This window comes from Gavia stellata, chromosome 11 (assembly GCF_030936135.1).
Source record: "Gavia stellata isolate bGavSte3 chromosome 11, bGavSte3.hap2, whole genome shotgun sequence".
In the NCBI taxonomy this organism is placed as follows: domain Eukaryota; kingdom Metazoa; phylum Chordata; class Aves; order Gaviiformes; family Gaviidae; genus Gavia; species Gavia stellata.
In genome coordinates this window covers 8,429,903-8,446,170 of record NC_082604.1, presented here as the reverse complement: position 1 = coordinate 8,446,170, position 16,268 = coordinate 8,429,903, and the positions used below count along the sequence as shown (strand labels likewise).

Sequence of the window (16,268 nt, the reverse complement as noted above, 5' to 3'; positions counted from 1 at the left end):
CCGAGCGGAGCGGGGCTGCGCCGCCCCGAGCCCCGGAGCCGCCCGCAGCCCCCCGGGCGCCGCGCCCGCCTCGGTGCCGGGCCGCGGCGCCTCCCGGCTTCCCCCCTCCCCGCCTCCTCGGGGCAGCGGCTCGCCCTGGCGCGGCGGCAGTTGCTGGAAGTCGGCGGCTGGGATCCGTCTCCCTCCCGGGGGGAGGACCGTGTGAGGGGGATACTCCTGCAAGTCACGGCGGCTGGGTTCTGAGTTTGTTTACTTGGGATTCGCGTCTCTCCCTCTGGATTCGCTTCCTGCGCGCATAACGGGTCGAAAGAGGTGCTTTGATGGGTTTTTATGGTAAGTTTGCCATGCGTGGGTTCTTCTGTTCGTGGGAATTCTCTGTTGAGTTACACAGTATGTGGAGACGAGTTTTGGTTTTTTTTAAGCAGTGCTGTTTAAAGAAATACACTTCTGAAACGTTTCCTGGTTTATAATGAAATGTTTTACAATAGAAATTAGTCTCCTGAGCTATAAAAGAGAATTATTTCTAGATGTTAGGTATCTAAAGATTTACGTTTCTTATAAACTGAGTTTATTTGACTTTGCGCTGGTGAAAGCAAAACCTCTTGCCTAATGATTGCCACAAGGTAATATTTTACAGTGATTACTCGGTGCTTTTTCCATCAGTAAAAGCCAGACCTCAGTTCAACTGTTCAGACAGATCTGAAATACTGAACTATCTTCCCAGCAAGGGTGAGAGGCAAGCTGAACCTTTGTCAAGTCAAGCCCGAATTTGTATGCGAGACTTGGGTTTCAACAAAGAAAGGTGTCGACTGAATTGGCCCTCACGTTACTTGTGAGAGCTCCCAGGCAGGCGGCTGGGTTTGCCCGAGAGCTCCCAGGCAGGCGGCTGGGTTTGCCCGAGAGCTCCCAGGCAGGCGGCTGGGTTTGCCCGAGAGCTCCCAGGCAGGCGGCTGGGTTTGCCCGAGAGCTCCCAGGCAGGCGGCTGGGTTTGCCCTCCCTGGCGGGTGGCTGTTGCTGCAGAAGGAGCAGGGGCTGGGGAGCGGATCGCTGCCCTCGCAGTCCCAGTCGTTCCTGAAGAGAGGGCGTCGGTGTAAGGGCAGCCGAGGAAGTTGATGTGGCAGCGCCCATGCTGGCAGCAAGTCACTTTTATTTCTTTGTGTGCAGGACCTAAGAGTGTAGACTGCTACGGGGGGGAAAGCGTCCTATATAGAGAGGTGGCCGGCTGCTACTTCAGTCGCTGGTTTCATGTTGGCTACAGCCCTTCGGTGCTTCAGTCATAACTGGTGTTTTCACAGTGCTCTGTTTGCCTTTGGTGACAGAAGCAATCCCTGATAAGATATCTCCACATTGCGAAACAGCTTGTCCTCCTGGGGAAAAAACAGCCCCAAAGAGTTACTCTTGGTGCTTGTGGCTGAAACTGGCCTGGCTCGCGCAGCATATCTCAAAGGATGCTACATTTTTAATGTTGTTTCTGTAACTAAAGCAGCCGGTCAGGGACATCAATATTAAATTGCCGTTAGGTTATTTGGTGCTGCTGACAGAGTAATGCCAGATACCGTACATTCTCGTCACTGCAGGCGGAAGTTTTATAACTGGCCTTGGTAATGGAAGTCTGGTTTTCTTGGTCGCTAACACTCCTCGGTGTCTTGCTGCTGACTCTGGATGTCCTTGGATGACCGACCTGTGCCTCAGTGTCCCTGCCAGGGCTGAAGGGAGGCCGGGTGCTTCCCTGAGTCACAAGGATGATAAAACTTCACAGCTTTGTGCCTTGCTGAGGCCCTCATGTGGGTGTTGCTCTGGAAGTACATGCTGGCGCTGTTAGGCTTGGAGAGCCCTGTGCTCACACCGATACCATCCTACCAGTGTGCTCACTGGACTTCTGTTTGTCTTTTCAAAGCTGGCTGAAGTGACATTTGCAACACCAGGCTTCCTGTTCGACAGGCTTTGGGGCTTGGGGGTAATAAAGCAGTGCCACCTTTTTGCAAGGAGCTTTTCAGAGTTGTGCGGTTTTTGTTTTTTTTGCGTAGAAGCACAACCCTTCCCTAGTGAAGTACTAATCGAGTATTTTGCTTCTTGAAAGGACCAGAACTTCTGATTTTTGGTTTGACCAAATTACAGTTACTTTTGTGACTCGCGTTTGTGCAGCACAAGAATTTCTGAACGATGGGCCATCTCTCCTGTGACTCCACAAATGTCAACTTATTAACTTGTCAGGCTTCATTATTGCTGTGTAAACTTCTGTAATGGATTTTCCATCTACCAAGAAAAATCGAGCAAGCTGGTTTTGTCTCTTTTTCCTTCACAATCACTGTTTGCCTCTCTTGTGTGTATAGGTCATTGTCCTCTTTTTGTGGGGAAGGAAAAATAATTTTCACAGTGGAACTCGATGCCATGTTGCAGAACTGTGTGTGATGGTTACTTTGAGTTGTCTTTTCTTAATTCAGACAGCTGGAGAGTTTTTCCTTTGAGGAGCTGTTTTGCCTACACATTTGAGGCATAGTGACAGCAATCGAGGAAGAAAGCAGAGCGTGTTTTTCTGAGATGTTAGTTGTTAAAAATACTTGGTTAAAGTGATCAGCAACATCATGTTAGATACCCAGCTGTCCCATCTTCTTAATTCTTCTTGGCCAAGAAGAGGAGGATAGAAGGAGGGATGCTTTTACCAGATTCAAGTTCTGTAAGCCATGCTGTGTTTTAGCTGTTTTATCTCTTTAGCCTGCTTGGCTGCTCATTACTGATATCCTTTCCTTGATTCTTTTTGTGCTGGGGCAACATCCCTTCAGTGCGAATTTGAGGCTTTCAGAGTACTTCCAGGCACAGTAAATCCCAGCTTGAATAATGGTAACGCAGAATGGCCTTGATACTCACTTCCATTTCCTCCCTCGCTTAGTGAGGATAAATGCACTCTTCTTAATAGAATGCCTGCGTAAAGGAAATCTAGATGTATTTTCATTTTAGCAGGTTTCCCAGGATAGAGTTTTGACGTAAATGTTGCTGGACTTCATAAATCCTGGCTTAAGGCCAACGCAAGACTGATGGTAGGGAGGAGCAGAGGCTGGTATTGCGGGGTTGCCTGCCTTCCTGATGCCACCCAGGAAGCAAACCTGGGCTCGTGGCTCGAGCAGTGAAGGGCTCCATGCTGGCAAAACTCTGTTTAGATGGATGCAGCTAATTTAGGGTGGGCTTGCTGAGCTATGTTAATACACTACGCAACTTGAAGCTGATGGAGATGTAGGCTATACATGTTGTCCTGGGGTCTCAAAGTATTTATTAAGCCATTTTCTGTGATGAAGGCAATGCTTAAGGCTGTCTGTTGAACAGCTAACCAATTTTTTGAAGTCTAAACTCAATGTAAGGTTACTATGTGTACCTAAATAATATTTGCTGATAATTCTGGAAGTTACTGGTGTTGGAAATAAGTAACATGTTGAAAATAAACATGTGCCCTGGGTTGAAACTTGCTAGACCAGATAGCTACCTCGCCCACACGTATCTTTTGTGGGATTGTATACATGCTAGTGAATCTGCGTCACTCCCTGCAGCACACACATCCTTCAAGGATGGCTTAAAGCTGTCTTTTTAACACGCAGTTTAGGCAATGGAGAACTCTATTAGCTGACGTATGGCTGTGCTGTAGCATAAGATATTAATGCATCACGCGCTTCCTGGAAGAGTAGTTTATGGCTTCAGATTTCTTTAACTTTACTCAACTTATGCTCAGGTTGTTTGTGGGGGTTGGTTGGTTGGGGTGTTTTGCTTATTTGCTTTTTTGCTTTGAAAAGGTGTGTGTGTATCACTAACACGGTTGGTAGGCCATATCCTACTAATATACTAAGGAGTGCCGCTCCAAAAGGGCTGAATCTGGAGTTTACTAATAATGAACAATCAACTGTTGTCCTTTACTGTGTTATTTTGTTGCACTGTTATTTTGTTACACTGTTTAAGCTACTGTTGCTTGAAGACAGCTGTGTACTTGACCTGTGCTCTCCCCAAGGTAAAAGTATTTGAAATGGTGGGTGCTATCTGAATCCCACTTTGAGGTGATGTCCAGTACGATGTCAGGAAATGCCTTTGCCTTGCCTCAGCTCTTGCACTGCTTTACAGCCCACAGTCCTTTAGATTGTGTGGTGATAGAATTGGGGTCTGGTTTTTTTTGTGTGTGGAAAGCTGACAGTGTGTAATGGGTAGCATCCATGACCTGGCAAGGAAAAATCCTTGCCCTGAAGAGATTTAATTTTAAAGCAAAGCTTAAAGAAAACAGTGTGCCCTGGTAGCCTTGGTGGCAGCATGGAAAAATGCATCAAAGAGGAGAACAAGAAAAACGTGGGTTATGTCTTGGGAGTGGTGCTGCATAACAGAGAACAGTGCTCATGGGGTGCCACGACTTCGAGCTAAGAACTGCAGTTGCAATTTGACGGGCAATATTTGATGAAAATCTGATGGCTATATTTTGGCTACCTCTGCTCTGTTGAAGACTGGGCCTGTCCATCAGGAACATTGGGTAGAGCTCACTTCTTTCCTTCCTTTGGTTCTTTTTGGACCAAAAATGGAGTAGTGACAGGTACTAGCCTATATAGGTAAGCCTATGTTTATATATATATTTGTATTTGGGGTGCGTGTGTGTCTTTTTTTAAAGGAATGTCGTCTTTGCCTCAGAGGCCAATGCAGTGCAGCTCCTAATGGATATAGTGACTGAATTACAGAAATTTAACACAATTTGCTGTGTTTTGTCCGTAGCAAAAAAACATGAAAGAGTTTATATTTGATTTTCTTCCTTAGCAAGAAGTGGAGTATCAAGGCTAAACATGGGTGCTCAGCTTTGACCTAAATCTGTTCATACTGAAGTCACTTGAACTCAGACCAATACTGAGCAGTAGTTTGTTTAATTTTCCATTTTTCTCTGCTTATTCTGTATCTCTTTGGGTTGAACATCACTGACTAATCCTGCTCATGACTGGTGTCAGATGACAGGTTTTATTGCGTTGCACTGCAGGGCGCAGATGACTTAGCAACTTTATCTTTGAGGATTTGTCAGAGGCTGAAGTGACAAGTACACTTTGGTGTGCAGCACGAAGCGCGGCAACGTATGAAATCCATCTTTTAGCTGATTGCAAACTAATTCTTTCAGAGCTGTACAGCAGACTCTTTAGTTGAGTTTGCTTTCTTGATTTAAGTATGTGCACTTCCAAAAGCTTGTTCTAATACTGCCTTTCTCATTTTACCCTATCACTAAAGTCTGGTGTGTGCTTGTCTTCTGTTAGACTGGGCGGTCCCTTTCTATATTAACAATACCCAAAGAAGATCTTGCAGAGGGCTTTTGAGGGAGAGGAAAGATTGCCCGTGTTTACGCTGTCTTGTCGGAAGAATGAGGGTTTCCTTGCTGCAGAAACAGGTCCATGCCCAGGAACCTAACCAGGGTCTGAATTGCAATAGCTCTGTCTTCCGAAACCTCCCCTTGGTGGGGTAGCTGCTGAGCTTGCTGCCGGTGGGCTAGGCAGCCTGGAACAACCCGGTCTTGAGGCTGCAATAAAGATCTACAGTAAGGACTGCTGACTTGCATTTTGCTATTGTATTTCATGAGTGGTTTTTCTGCTTGGTACCTGAATGCAGCAAAGCTCGGGGTGGGGGCGGGAAGTGAGGCCAGTACCTAGAGACCATTCAAGCTCCTTTTACACCTCGCAGCAGCAGCCACCTCATGGGAGTTTCGGTTTTTCTTGTGATTCGACTGCAATATTCAGTAGTCTGAGCAATGCTGTTTCCATTTCTTTTTAAATTCAGTAGCCTTTGTTAAAAGTGGTGTTTCTTGAATATTTAAAAATTGGCTTTTACTTAGAATTGCTCTTTCAAGGGGGCGTTAATCATGTGAGACCATTTGCATAGCCTTAGGCATGAAAAAAGGTGGGATTTTTCAAAACTGCGGAAAGGTTGAGATACTCAACTGCCATTTCATTTTTACTGTTTCTCCTCCATCTCTTGTTCTATGAATGCAGAAATAAGTTCCCTCCAGTGGAGGCCTACATTTTTTGTTAGATATTGGAGGTCATCACTTTAAAAGAAAGTCTTGTTGCACGAAGTATATACGTCAGTGGTACATTTCATACTGACAATGTGCTGTCCACAGAAATCCCTAAGTGGTGATCGTAGGCATGGTCGTGATCTATGAGTCTGTTTTTTTGTTTTTCTTTAAAGATATTCTGAAAAATAGTTTTACGAAGGAGGGCCAGAAATGCCTTGGAAAAAAGTGGCCATTGTTATATTTGAACACTGATCTATTCCCCAAAGTCTTGAGCTTATTTCATAATTAAACTGTTTTTGATAGAAGCCACACAATGCACAATTTTGTCAGTGATGACTGTATTACTTCAAAGGTGAGAAAATGCTGTGACAGTCAAACCTATGTGTAGCCAAGGAAATAGTTGGATTAAGTGTTAGAAGGGAATTTTTAATTCAGAACTTTAACTATTTTGTAAGTTACTAGCTAAATCGTAAAAGTTTTCTTGTTTTGAGAAATACTTTAAGGGTAGCTTTGATGTACAGAACAATTTGGGGGGCCAGTACTGATACTTTTGAAACTTTGTTTTCCAAGTTAAGTATTTTAGACTCTGTTTCCAGAATAAGCTCTGCTGTGTTCCTTGCCAAAGGTTGTCGTGTATTTTTGGCAGCAGAATTATTGTAGTGTTTTGAAGCAAATAGTTGCTTTAAAATAAAGCTCAAATACTAATTTTTTCGTACTAGTATTCCTTGCTCAGTGATGTCATTACATATAATTTTGTAGTGCATCCTGTATTTGACTTCACTCAGGTGAATTGTTGGCTCGAGTTAAAAATGATCCCAAAATTCAGCCTAGCTAATCTGGGGATTTAAGAGTGAAAATTTAAATCTGATCTTTATGGTATTGTTTGTGTTTTATTATTTGCTTTTCTGGCTGAAAGAGACACTTAGTTGAGGTTAAAAAAAGACCATTAAAACTAAAATTTAACTGCTCCATTTGTTTGGTTATCTTCAAAGTTTATCCTTATTTAACCTGTAAAAAGATTGACTTGTAGATATTTTTTTCAGATTTGTGTAACATATTTGCGTGGGGAATTGAGTATCTGTTCCCCACAGTTTATCACTGGTCTACTTGGACTTAAATTGAGGACCTCAGTGTGTGATACTAGCACGTGCTGAACTTTTTCAAGGCCCTGGGAATATTTTGGGCTCCAGCTAGTTCACTTGAGCAGGGTCATTATTTTATCCTTTGTATAGGAAAGAAGCAGCAGCATGCCCTTGGGCATGTGTTAAACCCGAGACTGTTGATAAATTAAATTCTGAGTGTTGATGGTTTCATCCTATGCTTTAGCGAAGTCCCTGTCTGTAGCCCACAGCATCTAGGTGGTTATTTTGGTCCTGTGACCTTGCAAGGAGGTTTAGGTATGTTATGTAGTTTTGCTTTCATGAATTATGATGCAGCATAAAGAAGCCAAAATACTGTTTTCCCTGTTGTTGTTGAAAACTGTTATTAAGCGTGTCAGAGATGACAGAAGTTGTTGGAACTAAAGATGGTGACACATCAAAGCGTATGAAAGACAGCAAACATTGCCATCCCGACCTCATTTTGACTGCGTTGGTGCATATTAGTATTGCACCTGGTTTGTGCCAGCTATTGGTTGTGTCGCTGTGTTTCAGTATTGTCAGTCGCTGATGCCGTTAACATCTGGGTAATACTGTGATATTCTCACTTCTAACTCAGAATGTACTGATCATTCACTAAATATTTATATAGTCCTTGGTTTTGGTGTTGCAAGATAAAAAGGATGTATTTTCTATCATCTTTGGTATTCAAAGGCAAATAGTGCATTGAGGCTGCTGATTATTTAAAATCATTAAAACATAAAATAAAGAAGTTCCTTTGTACTTCGGTCAGTGCTGACGTAACTGCTTCCAGTAGTCTAGAAAATCTTACACGTGGTTCGCTGATGGCTTGTTTAGACTAAGATGCAGTGTTGTAAGCCCAATGATCATCTACCAAAGATGTGAGAATGTGCTCAGGAAGGATTTGTTACAACATGTATCCTATCTTATCCTTTGAGGTTTAAATATAACAAATATATTAAACAAGCATGGGCATGAAACCTGGAATATGTACTGGTTGTTCTGAAGTTTCTTAATGTTCATATTAATGGTGTGTGAAGTAAAATGTGTTGGTGGAGAAAAGGAAGGGAAGAGAGGCTCGCCTGTACAATAACTCTCCCGACAGCCATGTACTGAAGCGTGGGTGTAGCAGGAGGAGGGAGGGTGTGGAATGTTCAACAGCACAAGTTCTTGGAGGTGCACCTGGAGAAAAGGCGTTTAATTTGTCAAAGGGACTAAGCTTAAGTATTCATCAGGATTTAGAAATGAAATGGGGAGTGAAAATGGACTTCATAGGCAGGGTGCACAAATGAAACTCAGAGTTGCTGTAAGATGCTTCTGTGATGCACAGACTCCTGTGAGAAGTCAGCACTGACGTGGTAACATACCTTTCCTCACCTCAATAAGCTGTCTCGGGATGGGAGAAAGTGCATGAGGCTGCTGCCTTGAATTCATCTCTACGGATACAGTGGTCCTTCAGTTTACTTTTTTTTTTTCAGTGAGCCACATACAGCATTGATAATTGGCTTGCGTTTCCTACCCTTAGACCCTGTAACAAGAATCAACAGTTTATTTTTACTCATATGCACCTCTTTCTAGCAATGTTGAATGACAGTGCAAGAGAAGAAAAAATCCATATGTGTCAGGCCATCTCAGTTTGACTGCTAGAAGAAGATACTGAAGGGAAATTCAAGCTGAAGTGTATCAACACTCCAGGGACATGAGACTGACTGGTGAGCTAGCTTTTACTGCTGTACTCCATCCACATCCTGCTAATAGAGAGTGTTGAAGCAGGAAGTCTTAATGAATACAGAAGCCAATCCTCACCCTTTATTCCCTTTATTTTTAGACTTTGTTTTCCCTATGGTAAAATAGTTCGGAACTTGAGGGAGCTATGCCCGAGGTTGGGCAGCAGTGTGACTTAGTAGTGAACGCTGCCTGGTGTGCAATTATTCAGGAGGTGAGGGGGGGAGACTATTTCTCTTTCCCTGTAGCTAGAGGTTGCTGAGATTGATTAATTGTTCGTGTAACTTAATTCCAGTGTGTGGAGGCCGGACATCCTGTTTGCTTCTGCAAATGGATGAAGATAGTGAATTAATGCAGAAGTATTTTTCTTTTCGTTTTGGGTGTTGGAAAGACTGCCTAAATCTGGCATCTAAATTTAGATGTCTGAATTAGCAATGCAGGAAACATAGTAGTGAGCGTAGCAAGCAGCTCAGTTTCTCCGGAGCAATGCTGGCAATATAGACAACTTAGGCACTTAACTCATTCAAGCATCTAAACTGTGGAGAGCGGGCATCTCTTTATACCCTTTGTGGAAAACGCGTGGGATGCTTCCTTTGGATATCCTTACACCAAGGCATAACTGGCGTTTTAATACAACTTTCATCACAGAGTTCCCGCTGAAGTGGTCTTCACAATGGATTTTCTGCTTGTACTTTTTTTGATCTGAATATTTGCATATAGTGGTTTCTGCTTCCACAGCTGTTCTGTGTTTGGTTTCCTGAGTGGTAAGAAATGTGGTATGCTGAAATCAAAGCTGAGCCTGATAGCCTATTGTATAAATATAATTGTAAGGGAAAATTCAAGCAGTTACTGTATTATAGGAAAGATGTGTGGGTTGATGGTCTTGGTAGAATTAAATTCTTGTGTTTAGGTCTCTTATGGTGCAAAAAGAAATTTTTATTACATGTAATAATTAGCTTTTGAAATAAAGGGGATTATATTTCATTTTAATCACTCTGCCTTAATAGCAGGGAAGAAAAATCATCGTTTTTTCTTCCAAAAGAGAGAAGACAGTCCCAACTCTGTTCTCAGTGTTTTCTAGAATGACATTTTAATTGAATTTTATATTTATGGGACTGATACTTAAAACGTGTTATTCTCGTGGGTTCTTACCTGTTCCCCCACTGTATATTAATCAGTTGTATTTTTAAAGAGTGTAAGCTTCTGTCCTGCTTATCTTACCAAACAAAAATTCAGTAAACAATTTTCTGTGAAGAGAATTATTACTTCTATTGGTCATTTTTAATATGTAACTGTAATATTCAGCTACACTTCTTGTGTTAACATGAAGCATTATATAGTTGCTTCCTATCCAGTATGTGAATAGCTTGTAAATAAATAACCAAAGTAGGTTTGAATTTCATACCAATACTTAGCAAAACTAATGGATGGTTATCAGTGTAATGTCTGATGATAGACTGTACTGTGCCAGTGGGGGAACTTGCGCCCAGAAAGAGTAATATAAGATCAGGAATGGCTAGAGACTGGTTGGTGAATGTGTTCTTTCCAGATGCTTTCTTAATTCCTTCAATTAACTTGATTAAGCAGCCTAGCTTGAATAAGCAGAATTTGTGACTTGGAAGTTCTCCCATGTAGTATTTTCCCATTGCCTTAGGAATTAATTCCTTTAATATTTTTTCCGTGTAAAGCAGGCAGCCTTGGTTGCTCCTGTGTCTTGCACAGACATGAGATGGTGTGTGCTTAGTATGAGAGGCACACACAGGGGTGGGTTTTTTTCCTCTCTGCAGTTGGATCTAGGCAGAAGTCATAAATCATAGTGATTTCTGCACAGTGCAACTGAATGGAGACTGACTACCTTATTTTTTTACTAGTATTGAAAGTTCCCCCCTGATTAGATCATTATGAATCCTTCCTCAATAGGGAGGAGTATGCCCTTTTTTCCCTTTGCCTTTTACTCTACTTCAGAGCTGTTTTGTGGTGCAGGGTTAGCTCTGAATGCCATCCTCTGATACCGATTAGTTGTGAAGATGAAGCCTCTGGGGTGAGATCAAGAAGACTCACATGGAAAAGAGCTCTGAAGGTGGCAGAGAGTCAAAGCCTTAATTCTTAAGAGGAAGAGAAAACCCAACAGGGACACACAAATAAAGTCTTTCCTTCTGTTGTGCAATGAGATGAGTTTAGTGTAGAATCTTGTCTCCATGACTGTTGAAAGCTAGTTAGCTTTTATAAACCAGTCTTGCCTAATTGTAATTATTTTGGGGATGTTTCAGCTTTTTGTGAATAGTTGAGTCCTAATATGAGAGCTGATTTAAGTCTATCAGGAAGGCTGCATGATTAAGCAAGCCACATGTGACTTCCCAGTATTAAAGAAGCTGAAGATAGGATGTTCAGGGAAAAGAGGAGGGGAAGGGGTGGAAAGGAGAGGGAGACTGGAAAGACCGGGATTGTAACAGAAAGCCCATTGCCATAAATCTCTGAATATGATACACAGGGCAATTGAAAATACCTGTTCTTCATTCCTTCCCTCATTGTGGGGGAAGATAGCTGTTCATGAGAGAGATTCTTCAGGTTGTTAGAATAATTCGTAAACTTCTGGATTTTAACACTCCATTTAACTTTCATACTGCATACATTATTTTCTTCAAACTTGGCTCTGTTTTTGATCTGTCTTTACTGTAAACTGTAACAGTTAATGATAAATATAAAAATGCACAACCGCTCTTGATCCCATGATTCTAGTAGCAATTTCCATGTCCGCACAATGCTTCTGGGAAAAGTACATGTCAGTTTGTCTTTTGAAAGACTGCTTGAAACTTAAAACCCCTCAGACTTCTAGTATCTTTAGATACTTTTTTCTCAACCTGTTCGCCAAAGGACTTGCTTTCCTCTACTGATGCAATTTGTAGTGTTTGTGCAGTATCCGGTGTGGTTTTACATTCAACAGAGTAGGGCGGTTTGTATGTGGCTTCCAAGTCTTTTGCAACAGTAAGCCATAGTTTGCTTGATAAATGCAAATTTGCATTTATGCTGATGTGAATACCTTGGTTAGATGTAAAGTGATTCTGGAAGGACGTTTGTATTAATCAACTCAGTTCTATTCAGAACAGAATATAGTAAGTAATAGTACTATTACTTTGAGAAACACAGACCTTGTGTTTGAGCTTACAAATCATAGTCTGTGTTGAGACTCCTGTAGGTAGGCACAAAGCTGATCTATTTTTATCCATACCTCTATAGGAAGTCTAGTGTGGGTTTTTTAAAGTACCTTCCTGTGGTCAAAAATACCTGGAATTGTTGGCACTTGTAACATGAAATTCTTCTAGGATGTACACTGTTAGGTCAGTAGTAAAGAGATGTAAATGCTACTCAGAGTAGCAACTTCTTTCGCTATGGCTTTTCTTAGTTGGAGGCCCTCTCTGATTTTTAACACTGGAAACAGTCTAGGATACTTTTTCTCTGTAGAACAGTATTTGTTTGAAAAGGCAGCCTTTCCGCTTAGTCTGGCTCTAGGACATTGAAAGATCCAGAAAGAAAATAACATTCCACGTATCCTTCACCACTGTGAGACCCATCCTGAGTTCTCACCAAAGTGTCCTTTGTGTCTTCAGGAAGAGTCACAGGCTCTTGATGTGGGGACATAACTGGCTGTAAATCTGTAACTCCTTAAATCCCTGTGGCGTTTCCCAGCCTCTCCTGCATTACCAAGTGCCCTATTTCCTAAATTAATAGCAAACACAAATGAAAATATTACTCTGTAAAATGGGAAAGCTTTTATGCGCATAAGGAAAATCAATTTTGTTGCTTGGAGCTCAGGCAGTTTGTTTCTGTGATATTACTTGCCATCGTTCTTATTTGTCTGTGCAATTGTCCTCTACTGACAGATGGGCTTTAGCAGAGGTGTGTGTTTAAGATGGATGAAATTCATTGCTGTGGCTTAAAAAAAAGTGTTGAGGTTTTTTTGAGAAAACACTTATTTAGCAGGAAGTTGGTTTGTCTTTTTGGTAGTGCTCAAAAGATGTATGTAAATTCATTTGTCACCTCACCTGGGAAATACAAAATCATCCACGTAATTTGGATTTTTGATGATGCTCCTTAAGATATAAGATATATAAAGTCTGTTTACTTAATTTCTGTTCTTTAAAAGAAGTCACTTTAAAAACCGCAGGACTAATGAAGCATTGCTTCCTGGATTTGTGTCTTGTGGCTGACTTAACTTGAAATCTGTAGGACGCTTTGCCTGCAGTTACAGCTTTGAAGTGAGCTCATTCTCTTCTGGGTTGCTTGGCAAGATGTGAACTCACAGCCCAGCCTGATCTTCTGTGGCGTCATGTCCAAGATGTCTTTCCTCTCCCCAGCTGCCCCTCCTGTAGGAACGTAGTTATCTTTGAGCCTGCTGCTGTAGTGTCAAATTTGGCTGATGGTGGCTATTGACTGAAATAGTTAAGGGGGAAGGGTTAGGAGGGATGCAGATGGTGTGATTGTGTAAGCCTATTTTCCTATTAAACAAAAGAATACGCTTTTGTTCAGATTGAACAACTTCTTGCGTATTCATCTTCTACATGTTTGTGCAAGTACAATGGCTGGGTTCCCTCCAACCCTTCCCTCCCCCTCTCCCAACACCATCCTGAGTGGAGGGAATGGGCCTGAGCCCTGTGTGTTCATGGCTCCCTTACAACAGATCACCCGCGGTTTGTCCGAGACAGCCTTTTTGGGCGTCATCTTCTGAGTCTGTTCAACTTGCTGCAGGGGACAGAGTATCTTCAACTCTTGTCTGTTGTGTTTGGCCAGAGGCACAATGTGTTTCTGTCACTGGAGTTTGGCAGCACTGTTGGAAGTATTAAAGGCATCCAGGTCAGATCAGGAACTGCCTCTAATGGGCTGCAGCATCTGGTGGGTTTGCTTCTGGCCCACCAATGGTGAGAGCATCTGACAGGTATTGTTTGTATGCTGCTGCTTCAATTCAACTGATAATTAAAGTAAGGCTTAAAAGAAAATGACAAAAGTATCTCTGCCTTTCCAAGAGCATTGCAAATTTTAAGCTGTTAGGGAATGTCTTTTTGTAGACAAAAAGGTAGAGAGGCTAAGCTCTCAACACATCCACTGACTGCAAAACATACAGACAGGCACTATGAGAGTGGAGCCATCTCTTGTAGAGTCTTGTAAGCCTACAGCAGCCTTGTGATTAAAAAAGAGCTGCTGTTAGTGGGTGTTCCTCCTTATCCCCATCCTCATGATGATACTGCCACTGAAAAACCGGTCGTAGACCTGGGCTCCATCTTGATTTACATAGACTCACCAGGCTTGGAATATATTCACCCGTATAATACTGTGACTGAACCTTGAGCCAAGTTTTCACCAGAGCATGTTATTACAGTTTCTGCAGTTGCAAGAAAGTTTTGGTGAACAGCTCCTCTAGCTTGATTATCACTTTCTACCATCTTTGGGCCTCCCCTCAGTCCACTCAGGGGTCGTCTCTGGCATGTCTGCTGGGATTTGCTGCTGGCTAGAATAAGGAATGATGCTTTCCAGGAGTCTTTCTCATCTATTTCTTTCTAACTTTTCTTTCATTTTGGGGGCCAGCTGGCTCCACTGTACATCACAGCAAAAGAAAGGTAGTGGGAAGGTATTCAGCCATCGTGGTCATCATTTAATGAATGTTCTGTTTTTGAAATTGAAGCTGTAGCGGTATTGATCCTCTACAAAGCTGTAGAGGTAAGAGTAAAATAAATGGTCTAAAAAGTGTTAGGCTGGTGAAAAGTAGTGATGACTGGAGAGAAATTGCAATATTAAGACTTAATTATTCTTTGGGCGTTAAATCTCATGTGGTCTGACACCTATTGTGTTACTTATTCGGTGAAGCACGGCTAAGTGGAAATGTAAAATGGCAAATGATCCTGTAAAATGCAAAGTAGAGCTGAAAACATAATTCTCAGTTTAGCGTTAAGCCTTTTTTATGTGTTAATTTGCTCTTTTAATACAACCCTGACACTTGAATATTCAAAATGGCTACATCAGGCATTCAGGAAAGACAGGAAGGTATTTACTGTAACAGAGGGGTGGCTGGAGGGTGAAAGATGCATCATTTCATGTCAGAAGGGTGAGGAAGATGAAAGCAGAAGCTCATGACTGTATTGAATTTAGACATGAAGTTCAGCTGTGCCCCTTAGGGCAGCTTAAAGTGACTGTGGAAATTCGTTCCACAATTTGCGTTTCTGCTTAAATAGGTGGTTATGCCTTTCAGCTTTTTATTTTTGCTCTGGCGTAGGGAAAGGCAGAGCAAGTGTTTACATGACTGTCTGATATGCCAGATCGGAGGGCTTATCCACCCGCAAATAACCTGGCAAAATAAAATTCTAGATTTAACCTACTTTAGTTTTTTGAGGCAGACCCATCTCAAGGCCATTTGAATGCAGGTGGCTGCAAGACAAAAGGGAAGAATGAATAGGAAGGGGTGGTAGAAGTGATGTAGCAGCTTGAACATCTGTAAGCTTATGGTAATTGTGGAATCACATGGATATTCCTGTTAAATACCCTGAAAAGAAAGTAAATGTTTCCTTTCAGTAACTTTAGAACTGGAACGTTGATGTTTTAAAAAGTACTTGCATAATGAAAGAAGTAATTTTTATTGTATTATGTTACTGTATTAGCTTTTCAAATTACATTGCTGTATTCTAACTTTGAAGTCATTATGCAAAAAACCTGTTTACAGAATAGAAGTGGGTTTTTGTCTTTCATGTTTCTTCAGAAAATAAATGTTTGCATTTAAAACGAACTTTCAGTACCAGAAAGGCAAATTCCAGAAACACATGCAGAGAGATGGAAGGCAGTAAAACAACCCAAAACCTCAAATCAGCTCAGTTCCAAAGTACAGTAGATGGAAGTATTTATAAATATACATTCCGTTGTATTTATAGCTACTCAAGATTCTTTCTGAATTCTTCATCATATGACTAAACTACTTCTAACTCTGGTGGTACAGATGGTGTGGTATTTCAGATTATTCTAATTCCAAGCAGCTAAATGCACAGTCTATTTTAATAACGAGCTTATCTTGAATTTTGAAACAATTACATTTTTGTAACATTACAAAACAAGTTACCCTTTACGGAGGAATGTCCTTGGGATTTTCAGGATTTGCATTCCTTTCAGAAAATGAAGAAGTCATGTCTTACTGCTGCATTGTTCATCCCACATGTTAAATGTCATTTGCTAAGTGTGCATGCAGCATAAAATTTTATCTGTAGCACAGGATAGTTTAGAGTGTCCAAGCATTTTTGGCTGGTTGCATTGTTACTGTATATTCCCAGTTTGACAAAGAAAGCCAACATTGTTCAAAACGGGCAATAAATCAACAATGTTGGATACCAGGATCTATAGTTGAATCCAAGCTTGCCAGTCTTCTTAGGGTG

General features: G+C 41.7%; 1 protein-coding gene across 1 annotated transcript in view; it reads left to right on the top strand.

Annotated features, from left to right (window-relative positions):
• Positions 1-243: 243 nt before the first annotated feature.
• SPSB4 (splA/ryanodine receptor domain and SOCS box containing 4) overlaps positions 244-16,268 on the top strand; it is an 87,285-nt gene continuing 71,260 nt past the window's right edge. The window contains exon 1 of the mRNA XM_059822750.1: positions 244-333. The gene's annotated coding sequence lies outside the window, so the exon portion shown is untranslated. The remainder of the gene's footprint in view (positions 334-16,268) is intronic.